Below are 13009 nucleotides of genomic sequence, written 5' to 3'. Positions count from 1 at the left end.
CCACCACCACACACCACCACACACCACCACACACCACCACACACCACCACACACCACCACACACCACCACACACTACCACCACCACCACTACCACCACTACCATACACCACCACACACCACACACCACCACCACACACCACCACCACACACCACTACCACACACCACCACCACACACCACCACACATCACCACCACACACCACCACACACCACTACCACACACCACCACCACACACCACCACACATCACCACCACACACCACCACACACCACACACCACCACACACCACACACCACCACACACCACCACACACCACCACACACCACCACACACTACCACCACCACCACTACCACCACTACCATACACCACCACACACCACACACCACCACCACACACCACCACCACACACCACTACCACACACCACCACCACACACCACCACACATCACCACCACACACCACCACACACCACTACCACACACCACCACCACACACCACCACACATCACCACCACACACCACCACACACCACACACCACCACACACCACACACCACCACACACTACCACCACCACCACTACCACCACTACCATACACCACCACACACCACACACCACCACCACACACCACCACCACACACCACTACCACACACCACCACCACACACCACCACACATCACCACCACACACCACCACACACCACACACCACCACACACCACACACCACCACACACCACACACCACCACACACCACCACGCACCACCAGCAGCACACATGATACAGCAGGTGGAGTCACATAAACACAGGTGACAGGAGCAGTGTAGAGTTTATAATTAAGAGAGTGAGGGATGGAGGTGGGACTGTGTTAATTACTTCCTTCAAGGTATTGACACACCTGTCTCACCCTCATCACTACAAGTGTCCCGTTTATTGTGTGTGTGTGTGTGTGTGTGTGTGTGTGTACTCACCTATTTGTGGTTGCAGGGGTCGAGTCACAGCTCCTAGCCCCGCCTCTTCGCTGATTGCTACTAGGTCCTCTCTCTCCCTTCCCCATGAGCTCTATCATACCTCGCCTTAAAACTATGTATGGTTCCCGCCTCCACTACGTCACTTTCTAGACTATTCCACGGCCTGACTACTCTATGACTGAAGAAATACTTCCTAACATCCCTTTGATTCATCTGAATCTTCAACTTCCAATTGTGACCTCTTGTGTCTGTGTCCCTTCTCTGGAACATCCCGTCTTTGTCCACCTTGTCTATTCCGCGCAGTATTTTATATGTCGTTATCATGTCTCCCCTGACCCTCCTGTCCTCCAGTGTCGTCAGGCCGATTTCCCTCAACCTTTCTTCGTAGGACAATCCCCGTAGCTCTGGGACAAGTCTTGTTGCAAACCTTTGCACTTTATCTAATTTCTTGACGTGCTTGACTAGGTGTGGATTCCAAACTGGTGCTGCATACTCCAGTATGGGCCTGACGTAAATGGTATACAGAGTCTTAAACGAATCCTTACTGAGGTATCGGAATGCTATCCGTAGGTTTGCCAGGCGCCCGTATGTGTGTGTGTGTGTGTGTGTGTGTATGTGTACTCACCTATTTGTGGTTGCAGGGGTCGAGTCTTAGCTCCTGCCCCCGCCTCTTCACCGGTTGCTACTGGGTCCTCTCTCTCCCCGCTCCTTGTGCTTTATCATACACAAATAACCCGCACATAAAAGAGAGAAACTTACGACGATGTTTCGGTCCGACTTGGACCATTTACAAAGTCACACTAACCAGAAGTGGAGCAGTGGTGCGGGTTATTTGTGTATCGTTCCAACTTTATCATACCTCGTCTTAAAACTATGTATGGTTCCTGCCTCCACTACGCCACTTTCTAGGCTATTTCACTGCGTGTGTGTGTGTGTGTGTGTGTGTGTGTGTGTGTGTGTGTGTGTGTGTGTGTGTGTGTGTGTGTGTGTCGTACCGAATAAGTAAAACTTGCGATTTTTGCTTAAATAGCAGCGCTCTTTTTGCCGAATAAGGCGTTTTACCTATTCGTCACGACATGTATATATACATATTTCTCTTTGAATTTGTGATTCATTGTATTAATGTTTCCTTTTTCTGTTGCAGGGTAACGTGTGCGTGTAAGACGAGTATCTTGTACGTTCTGGCCATGTCTCCTCTAATTCTTGGTGAGTGTCTTGTACGTTTAGATAAGGGTAACACTCTGGACTGCTAACTTGTCATAATAGTAACACTTTGGACTACTAACTTGCTATAACAGTAACACTCTGGACTACTAACTTGTCATAATAGTAACACTTTGGACTACTAACTTGCTATAACAGTAACACTCTGGACTACTAACTTGTCATAATAGTAACACTTTGGACTACTAACTTGCTATAACAGTAACACTCTGGACTACTAACTTGGGTTCCCTAGAGAATAATTTGGAAAGTTTGAGGAGAGTTACACACACAAACTTTCCTTGTAATCATTCCTGTGTTTGTTCAGCCAAGCTACCACTTTCATTGTTTCTCACAGGGTGCCCAAAAACCTGCGGTTTCCCACGTGTTAAGCAGCGTGTGAGGACCGCAGGGCGCAGCGCAGAAAACACGTTCGTTTTTTGACGTTTGGAGAGCTGCTGCTTGCGTTTTTCAGTCCACTTGTACAGTAATATGACGTCTGTTTCGTCTAGGTTAGGCTATGTTAAGTTAGGCTAGGTTAGATTAGGTTAGATAATGCTGTTAGATTAAGCTAGTTGAGGTTAGGTTACACCAGGTAAGGTTGGGATAGGCTAGTTAAGAGTAGTTTTGTTTAGGGTAGGTTAGGTCAGGTTGAGTTAGGTTAGGTTAGGTCGGGTTAGGTTAGGTTAGGTTAGGTTAGGTTTAGTTAGGTTAGGTTTAGTTAGGTTAGGTTTAGTTAGGTTAGGTTAAGTTAGGTTAGGTTAAGTTAGGCTAGGTTAAGTTAGGTTAGGTTAGGTTTAGTTTGGTTACTTTAGGTTAGGTTAGGTTATGTTACATTAGGTTAGGTTAGGTTAGGCTACATTAGGTTAGGTTAGATTAGGTTAGTTATGGTTAGGATGGGCTAAGTTAGATTAGATTAGGTTACATAACACTGTGTTAGATTAGACTAGTTGAGGTTAGGCTTCCCTAAGTAAAGTCAGGACATGATAAATCAGATTAGGCTAGTTTAGGTTAGGCTATGTTGATAAATTAGACACATGTGCAACACTTGGGTATCTTTGAGGAAACGTTTCGCCACAGTGACTTCATCAGTCTATATACAAAGGAGAATGGTGAAGAACAGGGGGAGTCTGAGGTAATCAGTCCCTCAGCCTTGTGTCTATATAATCAGTCCATCAATCTTGAAAAGAATACTGATTACATCGACTCAAGACTGAGGGACTGATTACATTGACTCAAGACTGAGGGACTGATTACATCGACTCAAGGCTAAGGGACTGATTACATCGACTCAAGACTGAGGGACTGATTACATCGTCTCAAGGCTAAGGGACTGATTACATCGACTCAAGACTGAGGGACTGATTACATCGACTCAAGACTGAGGGACTGATTACATCGACTCAAGGCTGAGGGACTGATTACCTCAAACTCTTCCTGTTCTTCACTATTCTCCTTTGTATGGACAGATGAAGCCACTGTGTGGCGAAACGTTTCCTCAATAAAGATACCCAAGTGTTGCACATGTGTCTAATTTATCAACTTGTCGGTTTTCTGAACCATTCTTCTATGTTAGGCTGTGTTACATTAGGCTAGGCTAGGTTGGTTTAGGATAGGTGAGACTGTGCTATGCTGGGTTAGGGTAGGCTAAGTTAGGTTAAGTTGGGTGAGTTTAGACTGTGTTAGGTTAGGCTAGGATATTTTAGTTTAGGCTAGACTAGGCTCGGTTAAGCTAGCTTGGGCTAAGCCAGGTTAATAAAACCAAGATCAGATTAAGTTAAGTTAGGTTGAGAGAGTTTAGATTAGGCTGTGTTAGGCTACGTTAGGATATATTAGTTTTGGCTAGGCTATGCTAGGCTAGGCTAGACTAAGTGAGGTAACAGAACTCAACGAGGAGACATGTTAACAACGTGTAAAGTAACAATAGGATATTAAAGAGGAGATGAAGATTTTCTTGCTAACTATATTGATAACAAGAAACAGAGTTGTTAGTTGAGGGAAACAATGATAGATGGATGGAATGAGTTAACAGACGATTTATTAATAGATCAATAGAATGATGTAACAGAGAATGGGAGTGCTAGAAACTTCGTTAATTTCGAAAACGCTACAATAAACACAATATTGAAGACGGGTCACGGAACGGGTGGGATTTAAACCCATGGCGAGTGAATTGTGAAATTCACAGACCAGTGCGTTAACCACTGGGCCAGGTGCCTCTAATAACAGCCATCGTTTAGGACTTATCATGGGTTTGAACCCCACCTGTTCCGTGATGTGTTTGCCATGGTGTAATTATAATTTCCCGAGTTACCCACTACGAAAGCAAAAGACTTGGCAGACGATGCACCATCCCCCCAATGAAAAGCAGGGGTGTCACTAGCACGTTAAGAGACCATACAATAAGTGTCAGGGGCCCGAGACTGTTCAACTGCCTCCCAGCACACATAAGGGGGATTACCAACAGACCCCTGGCAGTCTTCAAGCTGGCACTGGACAAGCACCTAAAGTCAGTTCCGGATCAGCCGGGCTGTGGCTCGTATGTTGGTTTGCGTGCAGCCAGCAGCAACAGCCTGGTTGATCAGGCTCTGATCCACCAGGAGGCCTGGTCTCAGACCGGGCCGCGGGGGCGTTGACCCCCGGAACTCTCTCCAGGTAAACTCCAGTTATTGAAAACGGAAAACGGATAATTCTGCTCCCGAGTCATCACATGGGTACTCACAGACAGTACCTATGTGATAACACAATGACACATAGGTACTTACACAATTACACACTGGTAATTGCAGGTAAATAATTACGTACACGTACCTTGGTAAACATTAAGAGTGTGTCATTGTGATGGCTTAAATTGTACTTGTCAGTTATTAGTTACAAACACCGTCACACCGTAGCATGTTCCGTCATCTTGGTGTGTGAACTTTGACCCGCGGGGCAGGTGAGGGGATTGACCCGCAGGGCAGGCAGAACCGGATTAAGATTTTGTAGGCTTCTCCTGGGCTGCAGGTACTGTGAGATCCCTGGGCTACAGGTACTGTGAGGTCCCTGGGCTACAGGTACTGTGAGATCCCTGGGCTACAGGTGCTGTGAGGTCCCTGGGTTACAGGTACTGTGAGGTCCCTGGGTTACAGGTACTGTGAGGCCCCTGGGCTACAGGTACTGTGAGGTCCCTGGGCTACAGGTACTGTGAGGTCCCTGGGTTACAGGTGCTGTGAGGTCCTTGGGCTACAGGTACTGTGAGGTCCCTGGGCTACAGGTGCTGTGAGGTCCCTGGGCTACAGGTACTGTGAGGTCCCTGGGCTACAGGTACTGTGAGGTCCCTGGGTTACAGGTACTGTGAGGTCCCTGGGCTACAGGTACTGTGAGGTCCCTGGGTTACAGGTACTGTGAGGTCCCTGGGTTACAGGTACTGTGAGGCCCCTGGGCTACAGGTACTGTGAGATCCCTGGGCTACAGGTACTGTGAGGCCCCTGGGCTACAGGTACTGTGAGGTCCCTGGGCTACAGGTACTGTGAGGTCCCTGGGCTACAGGTACTGTGAGGCCCCTGGGCTACAGGTACTGTGAGGACCCTGGGCTACAGGTACTGTGAGGTCCCTGGGCTACAGGTACTGTGAGGTCCCTGGGCTACAGGTACTGTGAGGCCCCTGTGCTACAGGTACTGTGAAGGGGGCCCGTGGGCTACAGGTATTGTGAAGGGCCCCTGGGCTACAGGTACTGTAAGGCCCCTGGGTTATAGGTACCGTGAGGTCTCTGGGCTACAGGTACTGTGAGACCCCTGGGCTATAGGTACTGTGAGGTCCCTGGGCTACAGGTACTGAGAGACTCCTAGGATACAGGTACTGTGAGACCCCTGGGCTACAGATACTGTGAGAGGGCCCCTGGGCTACAAGTACTGTGAGACTCCTGGGCTACAGGTACTGTGAGGTCCCTGTGCTACAGGTACTGTGAGGCCCTGAGTTACAGGTACTGTGAGGCCCCTGGGCTACAGGTACTGTAAGGTCCCCGGTCTACAGGTACTGTAAGGTCTCTTGGCTACAGGTACTTTGATGCTCCTGGGCTACAGGTACTGTGAGGGTCTCTGGGCTACAGGTACTGTGAGGCCCCTGGGCTACAGGTACTGTGAGGCCCCTGGGCTGCAGCCCCTAAAACCCATGCCGTAATCTAGCCCTGGGTCCAGGTGATGGGGTTGACCCGCAGGGCAGGTGTTGAGCCCCTTGTTATAAATCTACTTGAGTGAACACTTCATCTCAGAACCCCAGACCTGTGTATGTGTCAGCTGCTCTCACGTGCATTAGTTGTATATCAATGTTGTTGAAACGTTTCGCCTACACCGTAGGCTTTATCAGTCAAATACAGAGGAGAATGTATTGTAGGCAGCAGTAGTGGTGAGGTAAATATGATGTAATCATCTCATCAACCTTGAGAAACAGTTGGAGCAGCGGTAACAATGAATAGTAGAGTATTAGATCCCTGAGACTACACATTGTGCATGAAGAATCATGTAGTAAATCTTGTAAACAAGGCAGCCAAGAAGCTGGCATCACCGAGGTACATCTCCTACCTGGTCGACAGTACAAGCTGAAAAACTTATATACAAAGCACAAGTGTGTTCACACCTTGAGTATGCACCATTTTCTTGGATTTCCTGTTCACCTCCCCCTCCCCTTCCATGTCCCCCGTCTCATCTACGACCTTTGGACGCAACAGAAAACAGTGCAAGGCGACTCATCTCTCGCCTGGACCCGGCCTGGAGGGATCTGTCGTTACAGCAGAACCTTGAAAACAATACATCAGAGATTCTCAACTTCTCCTCCATTATTAACACCCTCAAAAAAAAAAAATTTAGGTTTTGCACAAAAATAGCAATATACATTCGTATCACTAAAAATAAAAAAACTGAATTATTTTTTCTAAAGAAATAATTATACAGTCCATTTTTATCACAAAAATAAAACCAAACAGAAACACACACACATTTTTAGCATTCTCTCTCTCTCTCTCTCTCTCTCTCTCTCTCTCTCTCTCTCTCTCTCTCTCTCTCTCTCTCTCTCTCTCTCTCATGACTCCAAGGTCAGTGTTATCAAGGTCCCATATATGACTCCAAGGTCAGTGTTATCAAGGTCCCACACATGACTCCAATGTCAGTGTTATCAAGGTCCCACACATGACACCAAGGTCAGTGTTATCAAGGTCCCACACATGACACCAAGGTCAGTGTTATCAAGGTCCCACACATGACACCAAGGTCAGTGTTATCAAGGTTCCACACATGACGCCAAGGTCAGTGTTATCAAGGTCCCACACATGACACCAAGGTCAGTGTTATCAAGGTCCCACACATGACACCAAGGTCAGTGTTATCAAGGTCCCACACATGACACCAAGGTCAGTGTTATCAAGGTTCCACACATGACACCAAGGTCAGTGTTATCAAAGTCCCACACATGACACCAAGGTCAGTGTTATCAAGGTCCCACACATGACACCAAGGTCAGTGTTATCAAGGTCCCACGCATGACACCAAGGTCAGTGTTATCAAAGTCCCATACATGACGCCAAGGTCAGTGTTATCAAGGTCCCATACATGACTCCAATGTCAGTGTTATCAAGGTCCCACACATGACTCCAAGGTCAGTGTTATCAAGGTCCCATACATGGCACCAAGGTCAGTGTTATCAAGGTCCCACACATGACGCCAAGGTCAGTGTTATCAAGGTCCCATACATGGCACCAAGGTCATTGTTATCAAGGTCCCACACATGACACCAAGGTCAGTGTTATCAAGGTCCCACACATGACACCAAGGTCAGTGTTATCAAGGTCCCACACATGACACCAAGGTCAGTGTTATCAAGGTCCCATACATGACGCCAAGGTCAGTGTTATCAAGGTCCCACACATGACTCCAAGGTCAGTGTTATCAAGGTCCCACACATGACACCAAGGTCAGTGTTATCAAGGTCCCACACATGACACCAAGGTCAGTGTTATCAAGGTCCCACACATAACACCAAGGTCAGTGTTATCAAGGTCCCACACATGACTCCAATGTCAGTGTTATCAAGGTCCCACACATGACACCAAGGTCAGTGTTATCAAGGTCCCACACATGACACCAAGGTCAGTGTTATCAAGGTCCCACACATGACACCAAGGTCAGTGTTATCAAGGTCCCATACATGACACCAAGGTCAGTGTTATCAAGGTTCCATACATGACACCAAGGTCAGTGTTATCAAAGTCCCACACATGACACCAAGGTCAGTGTTATCAAGGTCCCACACATGACACCAAGGTCAGTGTTATCAAGGTCCAACACATGACACCAAGGTCAGTGTTATCAAGGTCCCATACATGACACCAAGGTCAGTGTTATCAAGGTTCCATACATGACACCAAGGTCAGTGTTATCAAAGTCCCACACATGACACCAAGGTCAGTGTTATCAAGGTCCCACACATAACACCAAGGTCAGTGTTATCAAGGTCCCACACATGACTCCAATGTCAGTGTTATCAAGGTCCCACACATGACACCAAGGTCAGTGTTATCAAGGTCCCACACATGACACCAAGGTCAGTGTTATCAAGGTCCCACACATGACACCAAGGTCAGTGTTATCAAGGTCCCATACATGACACCAAGGTCAGTGTTATCAAGGTTCCATACATGACACCAAGGTCAGTGTTATCAAAGTCCCACACATGACACCAAGGTCAGTGTTATCAAGGTCCCACACATGACACCAAGGTCAGTGTTATCAAGGTCCCACACATGACACCAAGGTCAGTGTTATCAAGGTCCAACACATGACACAAAGGTCAGTGTTATCAAGGTCCCACACATGACACCAAGGTCAGTGTTATCAAGGTCCCACACATGACACCAAGGTCAGTGTTATCAAGGTTCCACACATGACACCAAGGTCAGTGTTATCAAAGTCCCATACATGACACCAAGGTCAGTGTTATCAAGGTCCCACACATGACACCAAGGTCAGTGTTATCAAGGTCAAACACATGACACCAAGGTCAGTGTTATCAAGGTCCAACACATGACACAAAGGTCAGTGTTATCAAGGTCCCACACATGACACCAAGGTCAGTGTTATCAAGGTCCCACGCATGACACCAAGGTCAGTGTTATCAAGGTTCCACACATGACACCAAGGTCAGTGTTATCAAAGTCCCATACATGACACCAAGGTCAGTGTTATCAAGGTCCCACACATGACACCAAGGTCAGTGTTATCAAGGTCCCACACATGACACCAAGGTCAGTGTTATCAAGGTCCCACACATGACACCAAGGTCAGTGTTATCAAGGTCCCACACATGACACCAAGGTCAGTGTTATCAAGGTCCCATACATGACGCCAAGGTCAGTGTTATCAAGGTCCCATACATGACACCGAGGTCAGTGTTATGAAGGTCCCACACATGACACCAAGGTCAGTGTTATCAAGGTCCCACACATGACACCAAGGTCAGTGTTATCAAGGTCCCACACATGACACCAAGGTCAGTAAAAAGACAGACACAAAAGGTCAACAATCATCAGCAACATCTCAACACCATCACTTCCACTGAGTCATTCAGTCTTCTAATAAGATAAGTCTGGAACATATTCCTACAATATAGAAATATTAATGACATAAGTCACAATATCATGACTGGAACAATACACAAATAACCCCCACATACGAGACAAAATTATGACGACATTTCGTTTCCACTTGGACCATTAATTAGTCACACACAAGCTCGAAGAGAAGAGAGCCAGTATATATATACATATATATATGTCTTGACGAATATGTAAAACTTGCGATCTTGGCTTAAACAGCAACGCTTATCTTGCCATATGAGAAAAGCAAAAATTTGTGTATGCACTAATTTCGCAAAAATCATTCTGAACCTAACGAAAAAAATATATTTCACTGTGTTTGTTTAGTATTAAATTATTGTAAACAAATCTAAAATATATTTATCTGGATTAGCCTAAAATAAATTGCGCTTGTTATAATAAGGTTAGGTAAGCTTTCTAAGATTCTTTTTGGGTAAAATTAAAAATTTTTTACATTAACATTAATGAAAAAATATATCTTTAAACGTATAAGAGAAAATTTTAGAAAGGACTTAATTTTAAATGAGTTCTTGCTAATTGACCAGTTTTACATATTCGGCACGACATACATATATATATATATATATATATATATATATATATATATATATATATATATATATATATATATATATATATATATATATATATATATATATATACAATATATGTGTGTGTGTGTGTGTGTGTGTGTGTGAGGGGGGCGTGGCCCCTGGACCCTAGAGCAGAGTGCATGGACATGCAGCTTCTGCGTCCTGCCACTGGGACGTGTGTCTGGGACACACATCAAGTCTTAATAACCTCAGCTTCACAACACACTTTAACATCCATGTTTATGTCGTTGGCTTTCCGGCGTATTTCAGTGAACTGACGACTGATTCACCCCCTGGTGAGGGGCTCTTGATCTAAGGAATTAGATCTGTGCTCCATATCACTGAATTGAGCCTAAATACCTTCCAGTCCCCCCTCCCCCCAGGTGCTGTATAAACCCTCTAGGTCTACCACTCAACATAATAATAATAATAAAAATAATAATAATAATAATAATAATAATAATAATAATAATAATAATAATAATAATAATTAAAAAAAATAGAATGTTGATACCAACCTGTGGAAAAAATACTAGTGTAGAGCTCAGGACATTTATTAAAGGGAACGTTTCTCCACCAGTATCTTCTCTGGTGCTGAAGAAGCTAGTGTTGGCGGAACGTTTCTCCACCAGTGTCTTCTCTGGTGCTGAAGCTAATGTTGGCGGAACGTTTCTCCACCAGTATCTTCTCTAGTGCTGAAGAAGCTAGTGTTGGCGGAACGTTTCTCCACCAGTATCTTCTCTGGTGCTGAAGAAGCTAGTGTTGGCGGAACGTTTCTCCACCAGTATCTTCTCTAGTGCTGAAGAAGCTAGTGTTGGCGGAACGTTTCTCCACCAGTATCTTCTCTGGTGCTGAGGAAGCTAGTGTTGGCGGAACGTTTCTCCACCAGTATCTTCTCTGGTGCTGAAGAAGCTAGTGTTGGCGGAACGTTTCTCCACCAGTATCTTCTCTGGTGCTGAGGAAGCTAGTGTTGGCGGAACGTTTCTCCACCAGTATCTTCTCTGGTGCTGAAGAAGCTAGTGTTGGCGGAACGTTTCTCCACCAGTATCTTCTCTGGTGCTGAAGAAGCTAGTGTTGGCGGAACGTTTCTCCACCAGTATCTTCTCTGGTGCTGAGGAAGCTAGTGTTGGCGGAACGTTTCTCCACCAGTATCTTCTCTGGTGCTGAGGAAGCTAGTGTTGGCGGAACGTTTCTCCACCAGTATCTTCTCTGGTGCTGAAGAAGCTAGTGTTGGCTTAAGGTTTCTCCACCAGTATCTTCTCTGGTGCTGAAGAAGCTAGTGTTGGCTTAACGTTTCTCCACCAGTATCTTCTCTAGTGCTGAAGAAGCTAGTGTTGGCGGAACGTTTCTCCACCAGTATCTTCTCTGGTGCTGAAGAAGCTAGTGTTGGCTTAACGTTTCTCCACCAGTATCTTCTCTAGTGCTGAAGAAGCTAGTGTTGGCGGAACGTTTCTCCACCAGTATCTTCTCTGGTGCTGAGGAAGCTAGTGTTGGCGGAACGTTTCTCCACCAGTATCTTCTCTAGTGCTGAAGAAGCTAGTGTTGGCGGAACGTTTCTCCACCAGTATCTTCTCTGGTGCTGAAGAAGCTAGTGTTGGCGGAACGTTTCTCCACCAGTATCTTCTCTGGTGCTGAGGAAGCTAGTGTTGGCGGAACGTTTCTCCACCAGTATCTTCTCTGGTGCTGAAGAAGCTAGTGTTGGCTTAACGTTTCTCCACCAGTATCTTCTCTAGTGCTGAAGAAGCTAGTGTTGGCGGAACGTTTCTCCACCAGTATCTTCTCTGGTGCTGAAGAAGCTAGTGTTGGCGGAACGTTTCTCCACGTGTATCTTCTCTGGTGCTGAAGACGCTAGTGTTGGCGGAACGTTTCTCCACGTGTATCTTCTCTGGTGCTGAAGACGCTAGTGTTGGCGGAACGTTTCTCCACGTGTATCTTCTCTGGTGCTGAAGAAGCTAGTGTTGGCGGAACGTTTCTCCACGTGTATCTTCTCTGGTGCTGAAGACGCTAGTGTTGGCGGAACGTTTCTCCACGTGTATCTTCTCTGGTGCTGAAGAAGCTAGTGTTGGCGGAACGTTTCTCCACCAGTATCTTCTCTGGTGCTGAAGAAGCTAGTGTTGGCGGAACGTTTCTCCACGTGTATCTTCTCTGGTGCTGAAGAAGCTAGTGTTGGCGGAACGTTTCTCCACCAGTATCTTCTCTGGTGCTGAAGAAGCTAGTGTTGGCGGAACGTTTCTCCACCAGTATCTTCTCTGGTGCTGAAGAAGCTAGTGTTAGCGAAACGTTTCTCCACCAGTATCTTCTCTGGTGCTGAGGAAGCTAGTGTTGGCGGAACGTTTCTCCACCAGTATCTTCTCTGGTGCTGAAGAAGCTAGTGTTGGCGGAACGTTTCTCCACCAGTATCTCTGGTGCTGAAGAAGCTAGTGTTGGCGGAACGTTTCTCCACCAGTATCTTCTCTGGTGCTGAGGAAGCTAGTGTTGGCGGAACGTTTCTCCACCAGTATCTTCTCTGGTGCTGAAGAAGCTAGTGTTGGCGGAACGTTTCTCCACCAGTATCTTCTCTGGTGCTGAGGAAGCTAGTGTTGGCGGAACGTTTCTCCACCAGTATCTTCTCTGGTGCTG

At 46.3% G+C, this 13009-nt stretch overlaps 1 protein-coding gene across 1 annotated transcript in view; it reads left to right on the top strand.

The window, feature by feature from the left end:
- LOC128702750 (cylicin-1) overlaps nt 1–13009 on the top strand; it is a 244931-nt gene that overhangs the window by 89644 nt on the left and 142278 nt on the right. The window contains exon 3 of the mRNA XM_070101846.1: nt 2112–2173. The gene's annotated coding sequence lies outside the window, so the exon portion shown is untranslated. The remainder of the gene's footprint in view (nt 1–2111; nt 2174–13009) is intronic.

The sequence above is a fragment of the Cherax quadricarinatus genome, chromosome 79 (genome assembly GCF_038502225.1).
Source record: "Cherax quadricarinatus isolate ZL_2023a chromosome 79, ASM3850222v1, whole genome shotgun sequence".
NCBI classification, from domain to species: Eukaryota; Metazoa; Arthropoda; class Malacostraca; order Decapoda; family Parastacidae; genus Cherax; species Cherax quadricarinatus.
Note: the sequence above shows the minus strand (reverse complement) of the source record. Positions and strands in the feature narration are given on the sequence as shown.